This window comes from Lactuca virosa, chromosome 1 (assembly GCF_052849685.1).
Source record: "Lactuca virosa cultivar CGN04683 chromosome 1, Lactuca_virosa_CGN04683_v6, whole genome shotgun sequence".
Lineage (NCBI taxonomy): Eukaryota > Viridiplantae > Streptophyta > Magnoliopsida > Asterales > Asteraceae > Lactuca > Lactuca virosa.
The window spans coordinates 20878104-20898126 of record NC_136426.1 but is presented as its reverse complement, the minus strand read 5'-3'; the positions used below and the strand labels follow the sequence as shown (position 1 = coordinate 20898126).

At 38.9% G+C, this 20023-nt stretch overlaps 1 non-coding gene across 1 annotated transcript; it reads right to left on the bottom strand.

The window, feature by feature from the left end:
- Nucleotides 1-15398: 15398 nt before the first annotated feature.
- LOC145151838 (small nucleolar RNA R71) lies at nt 15399-15505 on the bottom strand. Its single transcript, XR_013732390.1, has one exon. It is a non-coding gene; the product is annotated as a small nucleolar RNA R71 (small nucleolar RNA).
- Between the last annotated feature and the right edge of the window lie 4518 nt (nt 15506-20023).

Sequence of the window (20023 nt, the reverse complement as noted above, 5' to 3'; positions counted from 1 at the left end):
ATGAATGAACTTTAGTACCCGGTGAATGAACTTTACCTGTTAGATAAACAGTAGTGCTTTATGAACGAGCATTGGCAGCTATGGACTTAGTGTCTGTCGAATAAACCCTGGAAGCAATGGACTTCAGATTGAACGACTGTAGGATAAATGATTCTTAGGGTAGACCCTTAAGAATAAAGAAGATATTGGGGATGGGTAATTGGGTTAATTGTTTGATGATTAAACATAATAATTATATTATTGTGGGTTGAAAACCCTATGTACTCACCAGGTTTCCCAACCTGACCCACTCAGTTTATTTGTATCACAGGTGTCGATATGAAGTTACATTACACTGAGAGATTAAGGAGATGTAAATCACTAGTGATAATGAACGTAAATACTGTTTATGCTTATGATTCTGTATTGACGATGACATCCCAATGTTTTAAACATGAATAAAATACATTTCTTCGGAAATGCTTGATAACGTATTTATCATGTTTTTCTGGGAACAAATTCCACAAAACGTTTCTTTAAAAGGTTACTCTGATTTTCAAAATAAAGCATAAACAAATCGGTCTTTTCTGGCCGTGAAAATGATGATGTCACAACCGCCTACCAACACTGGTAATGAAGCCCGACTCAGAAGGAACCACGTATCCTGACGAATAACGAACCTTAACATTCCGCCCCTAGACGACAAAAGGAAATCCAACCGCCCCGTCCGAAAACTAGAAAAACCCCAAAACATGTCTGACTTACAGATAAACATAACCATTCCACACCACAACCATAATGACTCCACACTGCAACCCGAACCGGAACAACCTCTCCGACCCTGAATTATCCCACGGATACATGGAAAGCAATACCCCTAACCACTTGCTGCTGTCGGCAACCTCTCATTCGAATACGAAGACGAATTCCAACACACGATTCAACCCTTGATGCCAAACCAACATATAAATCACATCCTGTTAACCAACATTCGCATTTTGATCTAACTGAGATCTTCTCAGTTCCGAACTGGCCTACCAAATGATTGATGACCTCATACACGACCACACCAAGAGACTCCAATCAAAAGTCTAACTGACAACGACTATTCATAAAGAAAACTCGAGGGACCACTCGGAACCCTACTTATGCTAACAAACAACCTAACATCTGGAAACACTCAACGGAAACAACTACCTCTTCCTCCCCATCTGTAAGACCTAGAATATCTCGATCGTGAATTTTACCCAATCCCAAACCCGAAAACTATGTCCAAAAACCTTAAATACACACATGACTTCCGGACAAGTCATCACCAACCCGTTACTCCCATAAGCATAATGATGGTCAATCCAAGAATCTCATGTTGCATCCAAATCCCTCATCAGCTTAGGTGTACATCCACCTGACAAATCACTCGAGACATTTACAACGAACTTCGTGACTCGAGATTTCAAAACCGACACCCAATCATTGGTAACTAAACTCCTAATAAACAGCCCACAAGTAAACGGGGTTTATAATGCAAACATTCAACAAGACACTTCTGATGCACAATTAATACTCCCAATAAACTTTTATTGTCCACATGATCCAAACTGGTTGGTCAATGAGTCACCCGACTCCCAATCAACACACTAGCACCCGAACATGCCAATAAGACTAACGATCCGAGACCTAAGAGTCTCAATCAAATGACTACCGGGTCTCGCCCATATGAATCATACATCCACTGGTTCAGGATACATCATGACACCTTTAATACATGAAAATGATAGGCGCACGGTACTACACCGATCTTGATGTCATTCCATCACTAGCTTGAAGACTCACGACCAACACCACATGGGCCTTTCTATCACACACATATTCTTTCACAACCATCAACCTACTAACTTGCATAAACCCAATCAACATCCCTCTCAATAGTAACCGAAACACAACACGAGTCATACCTTTCTATCACACACATATTCTTTCACAGTACAGGCTACTACCAACGCAAAATCGGATGAAAACATGGTCGCACACAACCAGAGAAAGAGATAGTCGGTTGTAATATTATTCCAATTTAAAGGCTATAAACCAAATAATAACCATGCTAATAACTCGAGTCAAGTGCTCTCATGCTATCATACTCAGTCCACAAACACCCCCTCATCACAATATCTAATGAATTTAGTATAATACACACCCTCAAGGGAACCCATAAAACAACCTTAGATCTATTGCATTCTTTCTTCCCCACAACCTTACCCAAAAGTTGAAGTACTAGTAAATCTAACGAAATGAGAAACCTCAATCGTTAACAGAAATGTTCCCTTTAACGACCAAAACAAATCCCACACCTTAATTAAAATTGACCAGATTCCACTAATGCGTAACTAACTCGATAAAACTTCTGAAGTTATCCAGATATGTTGTTAAAACCCTAATCGGATCAATCCAAATACCAACCCTACCATTGCGGCATGCTAAGATTAGAATCTACGCAGATCCAAAGTCACGCCTGGGAAAATGAACAATGCAGTCCTAAAATCCAAACTTCCAATAACCACGGACATGCCTGCTGAGAACAATACTTCCATAACCAATAATTGAGGGCACCTCTACCCTAAATTCAAAAGGTACAATGTACAGATTTTTACGATGGGTTGATGCATCTATTGAAATTCAACTGATAATGCCTTTTGAAAACTCACAAAGGTCTAGAAGCACAAACCAAAAAGTAAGAAACTTGAAAACTCACAAGGGTCTAGAATATACACAAGATAATGATGATGTTGCTTGCTAGATTAATGAACCAAAACACCTTCTTCTTCTTCTTATTCTTCTTCTTTTTCTTCAAGGCATCAAGAATACCAAAATAGACCAAAACTCTTTAAGGGAGGCTAGGCTTTTGAGGTATAGGGTTGGAGCCTGAAGAGGATGCACTAATCCTCTTGAAATATTGTTTAAATATGGGAGGAAAGCCTAAAATTTTGGGCTTGGACCAAAACAACTGCCACCCGTGGCCTCCTAATGTCATGTTGTGGCACTTTATAAAACATGTGTTCCATTTTTTCTATGTCACGTCGTAGGCATCCTTGCACCACGTCATGGCATCAGAGTTTTTCCTAGAAAGATCAATCATTGGACCCTGATAAATACTAAGTTAAACCATTTTGGAACACGAGTGTTACAAAAAAGGTTTGAGAGTAAGAGTTGAACTGTCAGATAATGAAAAGGATTTCGTAGCTATTTATAGCAACATAGGGGAGGTTGTGAAATCCCCATTTTCTCAGCCAGAAAAGACCGATTTTGTTTATGCTTTATAAAAATCAGAGTACCTCTTTTAATAAAAATATTGTGGATTTTGTTCCCAGAAAAAAAACATGATAAATACGTTATCAAAGCATTTCCGAAGAAATGTGTTTTTATCCATTTTAAAACATTTGGGATGTCATCGTCAATACACAAACATAAGCATAAACAGAACTTACATTCATTTACACTAGTGATTTACATCTCTTTTAAATCTATCAGTGTAAAGTAGCTTCATATCGACACCTGTGATACAAATAAGCTTTAGTGGGTCAGGTTGGGAAACCTGGTGAGTACATAGGATTTTCAACCCATAATAATATAATTATTATGTTCAACATCAAACAATCAACCCAATTACCCATCCCCATTATCTTATTTACTCTTAAGGATCTTCCCTAAGATTCAGCTATTCCTCGTTCATTCATTCCTAAGGAGTATCCTAAGGAATCGACACTAAGTCCGCATAGTCACCAGGGTTTATCTCGTTTATTGACAGTATCGTTTTCGAGAGTCCACTCGCAATACATGTCAATGGGTTTTTTTAGAGTACACCGGGTGAACACATCGTTCACAACACCTACACGTTGTGAGCCTGCTAGTGTTTCACTAGGCTGTCTAGAATAGTCTGTGGTTGTCATTCATACTCTGCTAGATGACGGGGCCATCGCTTGGGTCATCGTTTGGCTCATCGTTTGGCTCATCGTTTTGGCTCATCGCTTAGGTCATCACTTAGGTCATCGCTTCGCACCATATTTTATCACTCATATATCATCGCTCATCATTCATCTCATCTTTCATCGTTCATCATTTATCTCATCTTTTATCGCTCATCATTTATCTCACCTCTAATCTACCCATCTTTTACCCAACACATTTTGTAGATATAAAATACATATACAGTTTAGATCATTTAAAACATTATAAAACGTTTCATCCAGCATAGACAGCAAGTATTCAGATAGTATACACACATAGCACGTAATTTATATAAAATACTTCATATCTATGTGTAAGATGAAAATAACTATGCACTCACCTGTAAAGGTGGTGACTCGGCACTCGGACAACACTTCGTTACTCTTAAAACAATTTTCCTTTGACAAAACCTAGTATCATTACCACTAGAGTTTAGTCTAATGGTCAACGAGACTAATTAATAGTCTTGCTATTATTACTATTATATAAGCGTTAAAACAATACTCTTCACCACTATGTACAGGCAGGGGCCAGACATGAAACACCGGAGGGAAGGATCATTTTGGCATATAGCACTTCTGAAATCCAACAACCCAGGCGACCCTTTAAACCGGATTCCCCGTACCGCGAGTGGTTAAAAAGATATTATAACGACACTTATATAACTCATAATAATAGCTCAAATAATTATTATAAGATCCTAATAACGTTACTATATTTAAATAAAAGCTATATTAAAAATTAGGTAGGCGTATCTTACCTACGAGGGGGTTTGGCTGGAAGCCGGGCTCTGCAGGGGCAGGACTTCCGAGCCGAAAGCTCTTCTTCTCAGAGCCGTCGAGCGCTCCGGGGCTTTCTTCTAGCGCTAGGGGAGTTTTGGGGAGGTTTAGAGAGAGTGTAGAGAGAAGAAAGAATGGGAAAGGTGTGAAGAAAATGAGGTTGGGAGAGGTTCTATTTATAGGGTGAAATATGGCTGAACTTGGTGCCACATGTCACCATCTGGTGGCAAGACTTGGGGAGAAAACAATGGCCAAAATTGTGCCACATCACCAATTTTCGCACAGCACACTTCCGACTTCTAAAATTTGTAACTTTCGCATACGAGCTCCGTTTTTGACGTTCTTTATATCCACGCGTAGGTAAAAAATAAGATCTACAACTTTCCTTTTGACTCCGTTGGCTAGTTCTCAACCGATCTTAAATTTAATAGTAGAAGGTGACTACACTGTTAAATGTCCGCGTAAAATTCATAACTTCTACATACGGACTCCGTTTTCGTCTGCCTTTTTGTCGTTGAGTTCCTATTAATGAGATCTTCAATTCTCATTTAGGTCGCGTTGGCCAAAAACTGCTCGATCTGAAATTCGAGTTTCGGGTCGTGCACTGCTAGGCCAAATATTAGAAAAACCATAACTTCCTCATACGAAGTCAGATTTGGGTGTTCTTGTATGCACGCTCTTGGTTTAACATATACTATAACTTTTATTTAGATCACTAAGGCCAAAAAGTCCTCTATCGTAAATTCACTATTTACGTCGCGTAGTGTCGTGCCGGTTTTGTCGCGAAACTTCGACGGGCCATAACTTCTTCGTTATAACTCGGATTTCGGCATTCTTTATATGTACGGAACCCTTGTGATATATTCTACAACTTGGTTAAGATTACTCCTTCTAAATAATCTTCCATCAAAAAATCATTTTTGATGCTCATTGTCTCCAAATTGACTAGCCCGGATCTACAGGCGTTACAGAGGCGCACCGCGCCATCTCCAGGGGCGCGCCGCATCCTTTGTTGATGATGTTCCTACCAAACGTTACCACGTGCCATCGTTCGGCTGGTCCATGTTGCTTTGTCGCTACCGTTTTCGACCAAGCAACATGTCTAATTTTTGGTAGGCCACGTGTCCACTTATCATGGTGTCATGTCATCGAGGTCGGTAGAAGGTGTGGCTGTCGCCTCTGCCACGTGGTGTGCTTTTGGGCTGCCACTTCATCATACATTGTTATATTTTTCAACTCTTCGGAAAGCCATAACTTTCGCATACGAGCTCCTGTTTTCCGAGGCTGACTTCGAGGGCGAAGTCTGATCCAAGTGGGGGAGAATTGTAGCATACCAAATCCCGAGGTACCAATCTATTTATGTTATTGTTTTTGCTAAATGATTTTATAATAAGAAATGAGTATTTTCGGCTTACGCGGGGGGTACTAGCCATGTACATCGGGCGTAAGCCTCAACGAGGATCGGGGTGGACGCGACATATGATGGGCGTACGAGTAGGTACGTCGGCGTTGCATGTAAACTTGTAGATCCTAAAACCCTAGCCTCCCATCCCTCTAAACACTTTATGCCTCCCTTAGACATTTCTTATACAACCTCCCATCCCTTTAAACCCTAGCCTTGAGAGTGAGGATCTTGGAGTCTTTTTGGTGATTTTGTGCATTCTTGTTGAGGAAAAAGGTCCTTGAAGAAGCTGGTGTTGCATGCAAACTTGTAGATCCTAAAACTCCTTCATCTTGTGCATCTTTTGAAGGTATAAAGTTTATACATTGATGTGTTTATTTCTAGATCTCTTAAATGGGTTTTTTATGAGCTTTTTGTCCCAAAGCTTGGACCTTTGTGAGTATGGGTTACTCTAGAGTATTTTGGTTGTCCTTTTAGATGTATTAGAGTTTTTAGAGTCATAAAAATGGTTGCTTGATGGTCCCTTTCCAGCCATGCAAATGCTTAAAGTTATGGGCTTAATGGATTAAGACGTTCTATGGAGGTCAGATCTATGTTTGGATTGCTTGTCTTAATGATTAAGACATTTTGGAGTGGTTTTGGGATCAGACGATGTACGCCCCGCGTACTTCTAGCTATGCCTAGCGTAGCCAGGCCTGACCCCGACCCGCCTGGTTCTTCGTGTACCCAACACGTAGGAGGAGTGTACGCCCAACGTACATGCTGGGTAGTTGACTTTTGCTAACTTTTGACTTTTGGTCAAGATTTAGGGTTTTAGACCATGGAAGGGACAAAATGGTATTTTTCCCCTGAAGGGACATAGTTGTGGGATTTGGACTTGTGATTTGAGTTATGGACCTTAATTTTTAATTAGGGTTAATTATTGTGTTATTAGCGGAGTCTAGTTCCGGCAGTTCAGGTGTGAGATTTATCTATCATCAGTATTAGGTGAGTCTCCTCACTTATTCTTACCTGTGGTAGAATAGATGTATTTGTGAGGACCAACTGGTTCTAACTGTTATTATTGTGTTATGTTGTTTATGTGTGACTGAGATTGCAGATAGTCTCCAGGGTTGCTAATAACCCACAGGGCGTGTTGTTTGCCCATTGGGACTGCTGATAGTCTACATGATTGCTGATAACCCATAGTTGTTTATTTATGTTGTGATGTATGTGTTATATTGGGGAACTCAATAAGTTTTGTGCTTACAGTTGTTGATTATATGTATTTCAGGTACTTCTGAGGATCGCGGAAAGGAGAAGGTCTGATTATACACACTCTTGGGAGATTTGTTACTCGGCATTTTGTGGCACTATGATATTTTGTGATGATGATTTGTATTTGACACTTATGTTTTCCCGATGACTTTGTTTATGAACAATATTTTGGGTAATTTAAAAATGAAAATTTTGGTTTGAAATTTGAGGTGTTACATACAATTACTAAGACTTTTTATTTAGATTATTTAGGTTAATAAACAACCTATCTCCGATTCACTTTTACCTCTTTATTTTGGGGGCGTATATGATACATGGGCTCCGGGAGAAGGATATGTAAGAAAAAGAACCAACTTGACACTTAGCCCAAGTATCATATTTGGTTATTTACTAAAATCGCCCTTTGGGGGAGAATGATGGATTGTTAGTGTAGACGATTTGGAAGATATAATCGGAGGCCATGTATGGTTAGGTTCCATTTGTATACTTGGTGGAATTTGACATATCTTAACCAAACCCTTCGCATGGGCTCGACGAACACTTATATGGTCTGGAGAGGCTTACTTATCTTATCGTTTAGCGGCTATATCTGTCACGAAACTTTGAAGAATCATAAAGCGTTCTTTAATCTACTGAAATCATATTGGCATCTACTATTTGTTTATGATAATTATTTTGGATAAAAATTAATAACTTTCTACTTCAAATTTTATAAACAAACAATTATATTAAATTCTACTATAAAGTGAAAATGGGGTGTCACATTTTAAAAAATAACTTATTGACTTATTGACTTTTCCCACCATAAAATCTAATCCAAACACTTTTTATAAAACCCATTTTTCTACAACCATAAGTCAATAAGTCATTTTGACTAAAAGACCTTTTGAGCTTCAAAAGGACATCCCAAATACCCTCTATGTCCTCTTCTAAGTCCCCACCCACACAAAAATCAATCAGCATGTGTATGCTTATGTGTTCGTATTCCTTACCCCTAACAAAAAAGAGTTTGACCCCGCTCTTGCGTCTCCTTCTATCGATCGTGACTTGTGGCATTGCTTTCATATCTCAATAGAACGAACCCCCCCCCCCCCTTTTTTTTTCCTTCCCAATCAATTGCAGGTACCCCTCATTCCTTGCATCTTCTACTTGGATTTTCTATGTATGTACGTGAATTCTGGTAAGTGACAGGAGAATGAGGTTTCAAATTCCAGTGTTGGTGACTTGAAACGAGTTCGAGAAGAAATGGAGTAGCCACCACCGAAGGTACAAGCATTGGAGATAGGTGGTTTGATGAACTTGTACTCCCCAAATCGTCGTTTTTCAAGCGATTATTAGTCATTATTAAATCTCGAGATCTGAATCCTGAAATCATCGAAAGTTATCTCATTTTCGACGCCAAAAACAATTGTTGGTTTGAATCATGTTGGTAGAAGCTCATCGTCATCTTATCTGTTCTTCCAAATATTAAGAAGTTCCCATGGAGTAGAAATTATATGGTAACTTGATGGATGTTGGGCTATGTTCTAAATTTATGAATTTAAAATTTTGTGCTTTTTATTTCTATGTTTAAAATCAACGTTCTTTATTTCTTGCTTAGATTTTGTATTGTTTGATTTACAAGCTAGGTTTACTCATCTATGATTCTTTATGGAATCATTTCTTCTGGTTATGAAATCATTTTTATGAGTTTTTTGTTCGTTTTCTGCATTTTTCGGGTTATGAAATCATTTTTTTGGGTTTCTTTGTTCATTTACTCTTGGAAGAAGGTAATTGATGGGTATTTATTTTTTTTGGTTTTTGAGTATGTACAAAATCTGGGTTTCTTTGTAGAAAATGTATCGAGACTTTAAATTTTGTTAGTGGTGAGCGGCGGTGGATGGTGATTGTGGACGGTGATGGTGGTGGAGGTGGTGGGAGGCGCTTCCCCAAAAAATAAAGAAACGTTGACATGGATTAACAGATGTGGATCCTAAAAAATAAAAGCAAACTGATAATTAATGACACATCAACATTGTTATCAGGAAACCTTTTAAATTCGAGAATAATTGTTTAATTGACAGGTCAATAACAAGTTTAAAGGTCTATTGTGCAAAAAAGTTCAATGATCAAATCAAGCAAATGACTAAAGTTTAATGTGATGCGGTGATATTTTCCTAAAAAGATGTTACATACCTCTAGGGGTCATCAAATCGCACAAACTGCATAAACACTCGTACCGCACCACACCGCACTATATAATGTGGTTTTGGATGTTTACAGTGCAGTTTGCGGTTTATAGCTTACAAAATGTGATTCAAACCACAGCAGATCACATGTTATATACCTACTTTGCTAATTTATATATTAAAAAAAGCTTATGCCATTAATACTTACATTCCACTCTTTGAACTAAAATCACAAATCAAACAAAAATAAATTAAATTTACTCTGAAGTTGTTAGATTCTGGATATATTAAAAAAGAAAGATAAATTAATTTAGATTATAGCAATCGGAGAGGACGATAATTTAATATTCAGTAATTATGGAGAAAGGGGGTTATAAGAACTTTTTTTTTTTTTTATAATTGTAGCCATATGAGGTTTTTATTCTTGAGAAGGGAATAAGAAGTGACATTTTTTTGGTGTTGTGAAAATTCATGTACACATGGCTTGAACATATCGCAGCTTATATGACATTCAAATTAAAAACTACCTAAACATCATCCAATTAACGTTTTAAGTTAATCAATTGCATTAATTGGTTTTAGTTTAAAATATCGTTGTATATTTTGTATAAAAAAATAACCTTGTTGCATAAATTAAAAAAAGAAACGAAACATTGTTACATAAATAAGTAATTAAGCCTTATATATTCAATAAATTCTAAGTATGCAAATATAATAGTGTCAAACAATTCATCAAACCACATAAACAACCCACACCAAACCGCACCGCATAATGCGGTTTCGAACTATAACGGTGCGGTTTATGGTTTTCAATAAACTCAAACCTTATATGCGGTGTGGTTCGTGGTTTTGACTCTAAATTGCACCACGAACAGCCTTAGATATGTCCATATAAACTAATGGATATACATTATGTCTTTACATAAAGAGTTACATCCCCTGCATCATTGTCTTTCATATAAAAAAAGATTATGTAGATTCATTTATAAAAATTGATTTGATATATGATATCCAATAAATTCTAAAATCTATCTTCCTAATAAAAGACTCTCTAAGGAGCCACATGTCCCCCTTATAAACCACCATCAATCCATGTGTAACACTCATAAAATATGGTCCCAAAAATTTCATTTTTAAATCATAAATAAACCATAATTATTAAAATCATCTCATCAAAACATAAAACATCATAAACAGTATATCCATATCAAAACATATGACAAATATATCAGAGTAATCATCTCAGGCTAAACATCATGGTGTGTGCAATGCAGTCATCCCGAGCTCTTCCCTTTGCTACCAGAAGTACCTGAAACCAAAACTGTAAACCGTAAGCACGAAGCTTAGTGAGTTTCCCCAAACTACCACATACCATACACATAATCACATAATCACATAATAACATATCATGGGCCCCGCCCGCTTCATGGGACCCTGCCCGACATCGGACAGTGTCCGTCATCAGGCCCCGCCCGGCATCGAGCAAAGCTCGGTATACATATAAACATATCAACAAATACACATAGACTAATCACATAACATAAGCATATAAACATTCCTCGGGCCCCGCCCGGCATCGGACCGTAATCCGGAAAGCATACAAACATTCCTCGGGCATTGCCCGGCATCGGACCGTAATTCGGAAACATACAAATACAGACACATGCAAGAATCATGAAGACATCAAGCATACAAACATTCATCGGGCATCGCCCGACATCGGATCGAAATCCGGAAAACATATAAACATACATCGGGCACCGCCTGACATCGGACCTTAGTCCGGAATACATACACTCATAAATACGGGTCGGCATTGGTGCCTTCGACCCGTTCATACAGGAGGAAAACTCACCTTGCACTGCTGAATCTCACGGTAAGAAATCTCTAACGGCTGCTCCGACAACTCCCCGAGCTATCAGTACAAAATAACACTTAGTCAAAACCCAATAATCATTTTTAGGGTAAAATGTGACATCCCCTAATTTCTCGGCCAGAAAAGACCGATTTAATTTATGCTTTTTAAAATAAAATCAGAGAAATTCTTTTAAAAGATGTTGCAGAATTGGTCCCTAATACAAAACATGATAAAAGTTTGTCAAAACCTTTCTTTAAGAAATATATAATTTCATTTCATATCAAAACCTCGGGATGTCATGTTCCAATACAGATCAAAAGCATAAACAAGACATTATAAGCCTTTCAACAGTTATTTACAACTACTGGCCTATAATCCAAAAATCTCTCATCGTCCTCCGACTATGCTCGGGGTCCACTACCTGTAACATAAAGTGTTGAGTGGGTCAGGCTTGGGAGCCTGGTGAGCATATAGGGTTTTCAACCCACAATAATAATAAACTTATTAAGTTCACCAATCAACAATAACCCTGATTACCCATTCCCATTATCCTCACTTTACGTCCCTAAACACTTATCACAAGGGACCTAGCCTAAAGAATATCATCGGGATGCACACTACTGTTAAGGGGTTTCCTCTGCCATACATGTCCTAAAGGCAACCATGAAGGGGATGGAGTACATCGAATGAACAGCCAAGTTCATTAACACCTACAGGTTGCGAGCCTGCCAGCGTTCCACTGGACTGTCTAGAAAAGTCTGTGGTCGTCATCCAAACTCCGCTAGATGACTGGATCACAATCACATCAAGGCCTCTCATAATTTTATTTCATCACACATCAACTATCTACCCATGTTTTACCCAACATATTTGTAGATAAAAATACATATACAGTTTAAAACTTGTATAAAACATCAATTCAACAGTCACCTCAATTAAACAATTAATATAATTACACGTAGCACGTATTTTATAGAAAATACTTCATATCTAGGTGTAAGATGAAGGTGACTATACACTCACTTGATTTACTGAAAATCGGGCAGCAATTCGTTTCCTAAAACGTTCGTTTCTAATAAAATCGGGAGTTTTATTGAGAAATCGGACTCTGCAAAGGTCGGGCTTCGAAACCGAAAAGATAAATTTCTCGGGCTTCTCGGGCACTTCGTGGCGTATTCCGGGAGTTATAATTGATATCGGGGCTTTGGGGGATGTGACAACCCGAAATTTCTAACTTGTACATTCTCCATTTTTATCAAAGTTAGCCTTGATTTGCTATTTTGTAATGAAGTTTTGGGTCTATATGAGTGCATTAGGCTTAGTATAACCTAGATATGAGTCTTAGGAAGGGTTAGAATGTGTGTAGCATCACAAAATCAGGCCAAACACACCAAGCAAGGTGTGTGCGACCGCACACCCGAGTGTGCGGCCAGCCAGCCGCACACAGCCAACCGCACACCCTCCCAGCCTCACACTACGGCCTATATAAAGGACCCTAAGCCAACCTTACACCCTTTTTCACACTCCTTCAAAGCTGGAACGTTTTCTCTCAAGAATCCTTCAAGTTTTCCTCTCCAATCGTCAAGACAAGTAAGTAAACATCTGATATTTGCATATTTAGCCATATATTTAGTATAGATTTTTATCAATTATTAGCTAATTATTTGCATATTATGGACAAAAGGTACTTAATAATGTTTGAATTGTATTTTCAGTCCAGAAGTCATGCTCATGAGCAAAAAGGAGGAAGGAGATGCAATTAGAAGCTGCAGAATGAAGAAAGGAGTACAAACCTGAAACTACTCGGCGAGTCCTATCGTCTACTCGACGAGTTTCCACGAAGATTCGCGAAGCAATGAGTAGAGTCCTTGCCGTACACGGATTTTATAAAGAAACTGGGCGAGTTGGTTATCTACTCGCCGAGTTGCCCCTGTTTTGAGTTATCTATAAATAAACACAATAAATCCGATTGAGGAATCTTTCTGGCTTTTCTGGAGAATACTTTGCGACTAAGGAAACCCTTGGAGACCTGGAGAACGTGAGAAGAACCCTAATCTCTCATTCTTAGAAGATTTAAGGCAACTTAGGTTTAATTTTCCACTTTATCTTTGAATTGAACAATGTTTGAGTTGATTACTTTCGTTTTTAGCTTTTTGACTACTGTAATCATGAGCTAAATTTACTAGTTTCTGTTTAGGGAAGACAATTTTACTCTTATGGATTAATTTTATGGTTTGATTAATTGTTAATTGGTGATTTTGTTAAATTAAGCTTGTTAAAGATCCTTATGCATTAACCACAACTATTCTCTGTTAATAGGAAGGCAATTAGGCTGCACGAACATCTCTTAATTGTTTACCTCATATGATTTATGTGAACACTTGTTATGTGCCTAGGACTAGTGAATATGAAACTAGGATTAATTAGAGAATGGGTAAATTAATGTGTGAGCTTGTTGATAAACCAACAACAAGAGGCTAATCGAATTAGTAATTTGATTAACCAATTACAAGTCTTATTTAATCCGAATAATTGAACTAGGGAATTAACTAGCTTAAACACTTGATCACTGCTTAAATTAATTGATTTTCTAAGGATTGGTAATAGCGAATGCGAATCTAATCACTATAGTCGGTAACCAATAACAATTAATCTATTGCTTGCAATAAAATTAACCATAGGAGTGAATGAGTTGAACCTAAGCAAAAACCTTTTTATCAAATTTGGTGAATTTTTACTTGGTTTTAATTGATTAGTTAATTGCGTGTTAGTTAGTGTGTCTAAGTTTCTAGTCTTGTAAAACTAGAGAAAACCCCTTCACTTTTATTACTTGTTGGTTAAAACTAATTATTAGTTAATTTCCGTTCCTCGAGTTCGACACCCTACTTATTCAACTATACCACTAAAAGACAGGTTCACTGCCTTTGTGTGTTTAAATTATATTTTTAGAGTAGGAATAAAATGAGTTGGTTTTACACACATCAAGTTTTTGGCGTCGTTGTCGGGGAACGGTTCAAAAATTAATTCTAATTTCTAGTTTTATCGCTCCTTTGTGTGAGCTTATCTTGCACAAAGTTATTTTTTTTAGTAATTCAGTAATTAGGTTAAGTTTTAGTTTTTAAGTGTTCTTATTTTTTTTATTTTTTTTAGGAGTGTAGTCGCCGAGTGCCATCGAACCTACTCGGCGAGTTCAGTGTTGATTTCCAGTTTCGTTTTTATTTTCTTTCTGTTTCGTTTTTGTTCTTTTTACGCTTTTTTCTTGCTTTTATTGCAGAGTGTTTATGACCAGAGGAGGCAATATACCTTTAACTCCACCACTTGAAGACCCGGAAGCTACTTTAAGGAAGAACAAAGGCAAAACCGTTGGAGAATCCGCTTCTTCAAAGAACTCACCTTTGAAGAATCTCAAATCCGTTTTTAGCAAGAAAAAGAGCAGCAAATCAGGAGCATCCAACACCTCTTCCTTGGCAAACGAAGACCCAATCAAGGAAGACATCGTCTATGAATCCGAAAAGGAGGAAAGCGAATTTGAAGAAGGTAGCGATCTAGAAGGCGGATCCGGCGACACATTGGCTAACATCGATGAAGTTACCATGGGCGAGTGGAAGAATATGATGCGTGAAGACACCGGTCCGGGACACGTGCAACCCGCGATTCCAGAAAATGCCAACTTCGAACTTAAAGGCCACATACTCGCCCAACTTAAAGAAATTCCGTTCTATGGAAAAGATCACGAAGACGCGTACAAGCACCTAGAAGAGGTCAATGATATAGCCGATTACTTCAACTTTCCTAATGTGGCCCGCGACACCGTTCTGCTTCGCATGTTACCGGTCACGTTTAAAGGCGCTGCAAAAGATTGGCTAAAATCACTCCCTCCAGGATCCATCACCACATGGGCTAGAATGAAAGAAGAGTTTATTGATCAATTTTGCCCACCATCAAAGATAGCCATGTTGAAGAAATCTATAGCTAATTTTGAGCAACAAGCCGGAGAATCACTTTATGAGGCGTGGGAGAGGTACAAAAGCCTACTAAGGAATTGCCCACATCATGATCTTAATGGTCAACAAGAAGTCTCCATTTTTTATGATGGAGTAAATGTGACAACAAGGCAATTACTTGACTCGCAAGGACCGCTCACATAGAAGGCACCCCCGGTGATAAAGCAACTAATTGAGGAGTTCTCTAAGCATTCTAGAGAATACCACAATCCAAGGAATGATGTGACAAGGGGATCAGCCTATGCAGCTTCAGAAGATTTGTCGGCAGTTATGGCAATGTTGAAAACCATGGATAGGAGGATGGATAAAATGGATCAAACAATCCATGCTATTCGGGTAGGATGTGAGAATTGCAATGGGACTCATCTAACTAGAGATTGTGATTTGGACGAGAACGGGAATAAGAAAGTGCAAGTATGCTATTCTAGTGGTGATAGATTTGATGACGATTGGCGAAAACCTAAGAAAGAATGGCTTCCTTATGATGAGTACAAGAAAGCGAAGGAGGAGAAGTTTAGACAAAAGGCAAGGGATTTTTACCAAAAGGAGGAGCCGGTACAAGAAAAGAAACCAAATCTAGAAGAAATGCTCACTAAATTTGTAGCTGCATGCGAGAAAAGACACAATGACCACGATGCTGCAATACAAGATACAAGAACAATATGAAGGAATCAGCAAGCATCTATTCACAACATTGAGAAGCAGCTGGGGCAACTTGCCCAACAAATAAATCAAAGAGCACCGGGAGAACTTCCTAGTAATACCGAAAACAATCCACGAGGCGCACATATAAATATTGTGACAACTAGGAGTGGAAAGATAATTACTCCTCTGGCCCCTATTTAGAACAAAGATCCGAAGCTGGTACAAAAGGAGGAGGCAGAAGGGCAGAACCAAAATCAGACCCAGCTGAACCCAGACTCTACTCGCCGAGTCCAGGATATGGACTCGACGAGTCCGACACCTGATCAGAAAATTAAGCCTCCTGTTAAGCCATATCAGCCTCCACTGCAATATACAGCCCGAGCTAGACAAGAAAAGAGTGAAGAAGACTACCAGAAGTTTCTAGAACACATAAAGGCTCTTCAAATTAATATACCATTCATAGAAGCGGTTGCACAAATGCCAAAATACGCCAAATTTCTCAAGGAGCTTCTAACTAATAGAAGGAAGATGGAAGAAGTGAAGAAAGTGGTTCTGAATGAGAATTGTTCAGCTGCCATGTTGAACAAACTACCGAAGAAGAAGGGTGACCCGGGAAGCTTAACCTTACCTTGTCAATTCGGAAATTTAGCTACCATCTATGCATTGGCTGATTCAGGGGCAAGTGTAAATCTCATGCCATACTCATTTTTCAAGAAATTAGATCTCTCGGAGCCGAGGCCAATTCGAATGGCAATTCACCTAGCAAACAAAACGGTTACATTCCCAAGGGGAATATGTGAAGATATATTGGTGAAGGTTGATAAGTTCGTGTTTCCCGCGGACTTTATAGTTCTAGACATGGAAGCGGATCCTCAAGTCCCGATCATTCTTGGAAGACCTTTCCTTAACACCGCAAGCGCTATAGTTGACATGCGAGATTCCAAACTTACTCTACGGGTGGGGGATGAATCAGTCACTTTTGGGGTTGATCAAGCCATGAAGCACGCAAGGAGTAGTGATGACACATCATTTTCGATTGATATGTTGGAAGAATTAATGGAAGAATGGAATAATGAAGAACCAAACAAGACCACCATCACCTTTGATGAAGAATTCGATGCTGAAAGCGACCTACTGGAAATAGAGAGACTGCTTGAGGAAGATGATTATAATGAGCTGATCAGAAGTACTGAACAGTCTACTCGCCGAGTAGACTCGACCTACTCGACGAGTCCATCCAAAGAATCCCAATCTGTCGCGGAATTTGCCCAGGACTCGACGAGTCCACTTACTGGACTCGACGTGTGCAACATCCAGAACACGAAAACCGGGCTGAAAGCACTACGAGGTCACTTGGAGTATGCATTTCTTGAAGAGGGTCAACAAAAACCTGTAATTATAGCTGCTGATTTGACCAAAAATAAGAAAGAAAGTCTTGTGGGGGTACTAAAGAAGAGGCAAGGTGCTATAGCATGGAAGATAACTGACATCAAGGGAACTAGTCCAGCTTATTGCTCTCATAAAATTAACTTAGAAGATGGGGCTAAACCTGTAGTTCAACGCCAAAGAAGACTAAACCCGAACATGCAAGAAGTTGTGAAAAAGGAGGTGGTGAAACTATTATATGCCTGGATGATTTACTCGATTTCCGATAGCCCATGGGTGAGTCTGGTACAGGTGGTACCGAAAAAAGGAGGAATGACGGTGGTAGCAAATGAAAATAATGAATTAATTCCAACAAGAATGGTGACCGGGTGGCGCGTTTGCATCGACTATAGGAAACTAAATGATGCAACGTGCAAGGATCATTTTCCATTACCACTTATTGATCAAATGCTCGAGAGGCTGTCCGGGCATCTATATTATTGCTTTCTCGATGGTTTCTCGGGATATTTTCAAATTCCAATCGACCCACAAGATCAAGAGAAGACTACTTTTACATGCCCGAGTGGAACATTTGCATATAGACGCATGCCTTTTGGGCTATGCAATGCACCGGCTACTTTCCAAAGGTGTATGATGGCCATTTTCCACGATATGATCGAGAAATTTATGGAGGTTTTCATGGATGACTTTTCGGTTTTCGGGTCATCGTTTGAAGATTGTTTGTCCAACTTGGATCTAATGTTAGCAAGATGTGAGAAGACCAACCTTGTTCTTAATTGGGAGAAGTGTCATTTTATGGTGAAGGAAGGAATCGTGCTAGGACACAAGGTCTCGAGGATGGGGATAGAGGTGGATAGAGCAAAGGTGGACACTATAGCCAAATTGCCACCTCCAACAAATGTCAAGGGGGTAAGAAGCTTTTTAGGCCATGCGGGGTTTTATAGGCGCTTTATTAAAGACTTTTCGAAGATTACAAGACCTTTGACTCAACTTCTTTTAAAGGACGCCCCATTCAACTTTTCTAAAGAATGTCTTGAAGCATTTAATTTGTTGAAGGAAAAGTTGACTACTTCACCTATTATGGTAGCTCCAAATTGGAGTCTTCCTTTTGAGCTAATGTGTGATGCTAGTGACTTTGCGGTGGGAGCTGTTTTGGGACAAAGAATTGACAAGCATTTTCAGCCAATCTATTATGCAAGTAAGACCCTGAACCCAACACAAGAGAACTACACTACTACAGAAAAGGAGCTACTAGCAGTGGTTTTTGCATTTGATAAATTCCGCTCATATTTTGTTTTGTCAAAAACCATAGTTTTTACCGACCATTCTGCCCTTAAGTATCTTTTTGCTAAACAAGATGCTAAGCCAAGGTTGATTCGTTGGGTATTGCTACTACAAGAATTTGACATTGAAATACGAGATAAGAAGGGGATGGAAAACGTGGCTGCCGATCATCTTTCGAGATTGGAAAACCCGCACTTGAAAGAGTTAGAAGAAACCAAGATTGGAGATGAATTTCCCGAAGAATACTTATTGGTTATAGCAGGAGAGATTCCATGGTTTGCAGATATAGCTAACTATTTAGCTAGTAAATACATCCCAAAAGACTTGACCCACCAACAAAAGAAGAAGTTCTTTTCAGAAATTAAGTATTACTTTTGGGATGAGTCATACCTCTTTCGTAGCTGTGCGGATGGTATGATAAGAAGATGTGTATCGGGGAAGGAAAGTCGGGAAATCTTGATGCATTGTCATAGCGGGCCCACCGGAGGACATCATGGAGCGCAATATATGGCCAAGAAGGTTTTTGATTCGGGTTTTAATTGGCCTACTATATTTAAAGATGCTAAAAAATTTGTCAAAGAATGTGATTCATGCCAAAGATCGGGAAACATTTCATCACGAAACGAGATGCCCCAAAATAGCATTCAAGTTTGTGAAATATTTGATGTTTGGGGAATTGACTTCATGGGACCTTTTCCAATGTCAAAGGGAAATAAATATATTTTGGTAGCAGTCGACTATGTATCCAAATGGGCGGAGGCACAAGCGTTACCCACGAATGATACTCGGGTAGTGGTACGTTTTCTCAAGAAATTATTTTCAAGATTTGGAGTTCCAAGGGCTCTAATTAGTGATAGAGGCACCCACTTCGCCAATGATCAATTAGCTAAGGTGTTGCAAAAATATGGTGTCCACCATAGATTTTCAACATCCTATCATCCTCAAACGAGTGGGCAAATGGAAGTTACAAATAGAGCGTTAAAGAGAATACTAGAAAGATCGGTTGGAAGTAACAAAAAGGAGTGGTCGGATAAGCTTGATGATACACTTTGGGCGTTTAGAACAGCTTTCAAAACACCTATTGGTACTACACCATATAGGTTGGTTTATGGGAAGAGTAGCCACTTGCCAGTTGAGATTGAGCACAAGGCATTTTGGGCTTTAAGGATGTGTAACTTTGATTTGGCCGAACTGAAAAATAATCGATTGATGCAAATGAATGCCCTTGAAGAACTAAGGAATGAGGCATACACTAGTTC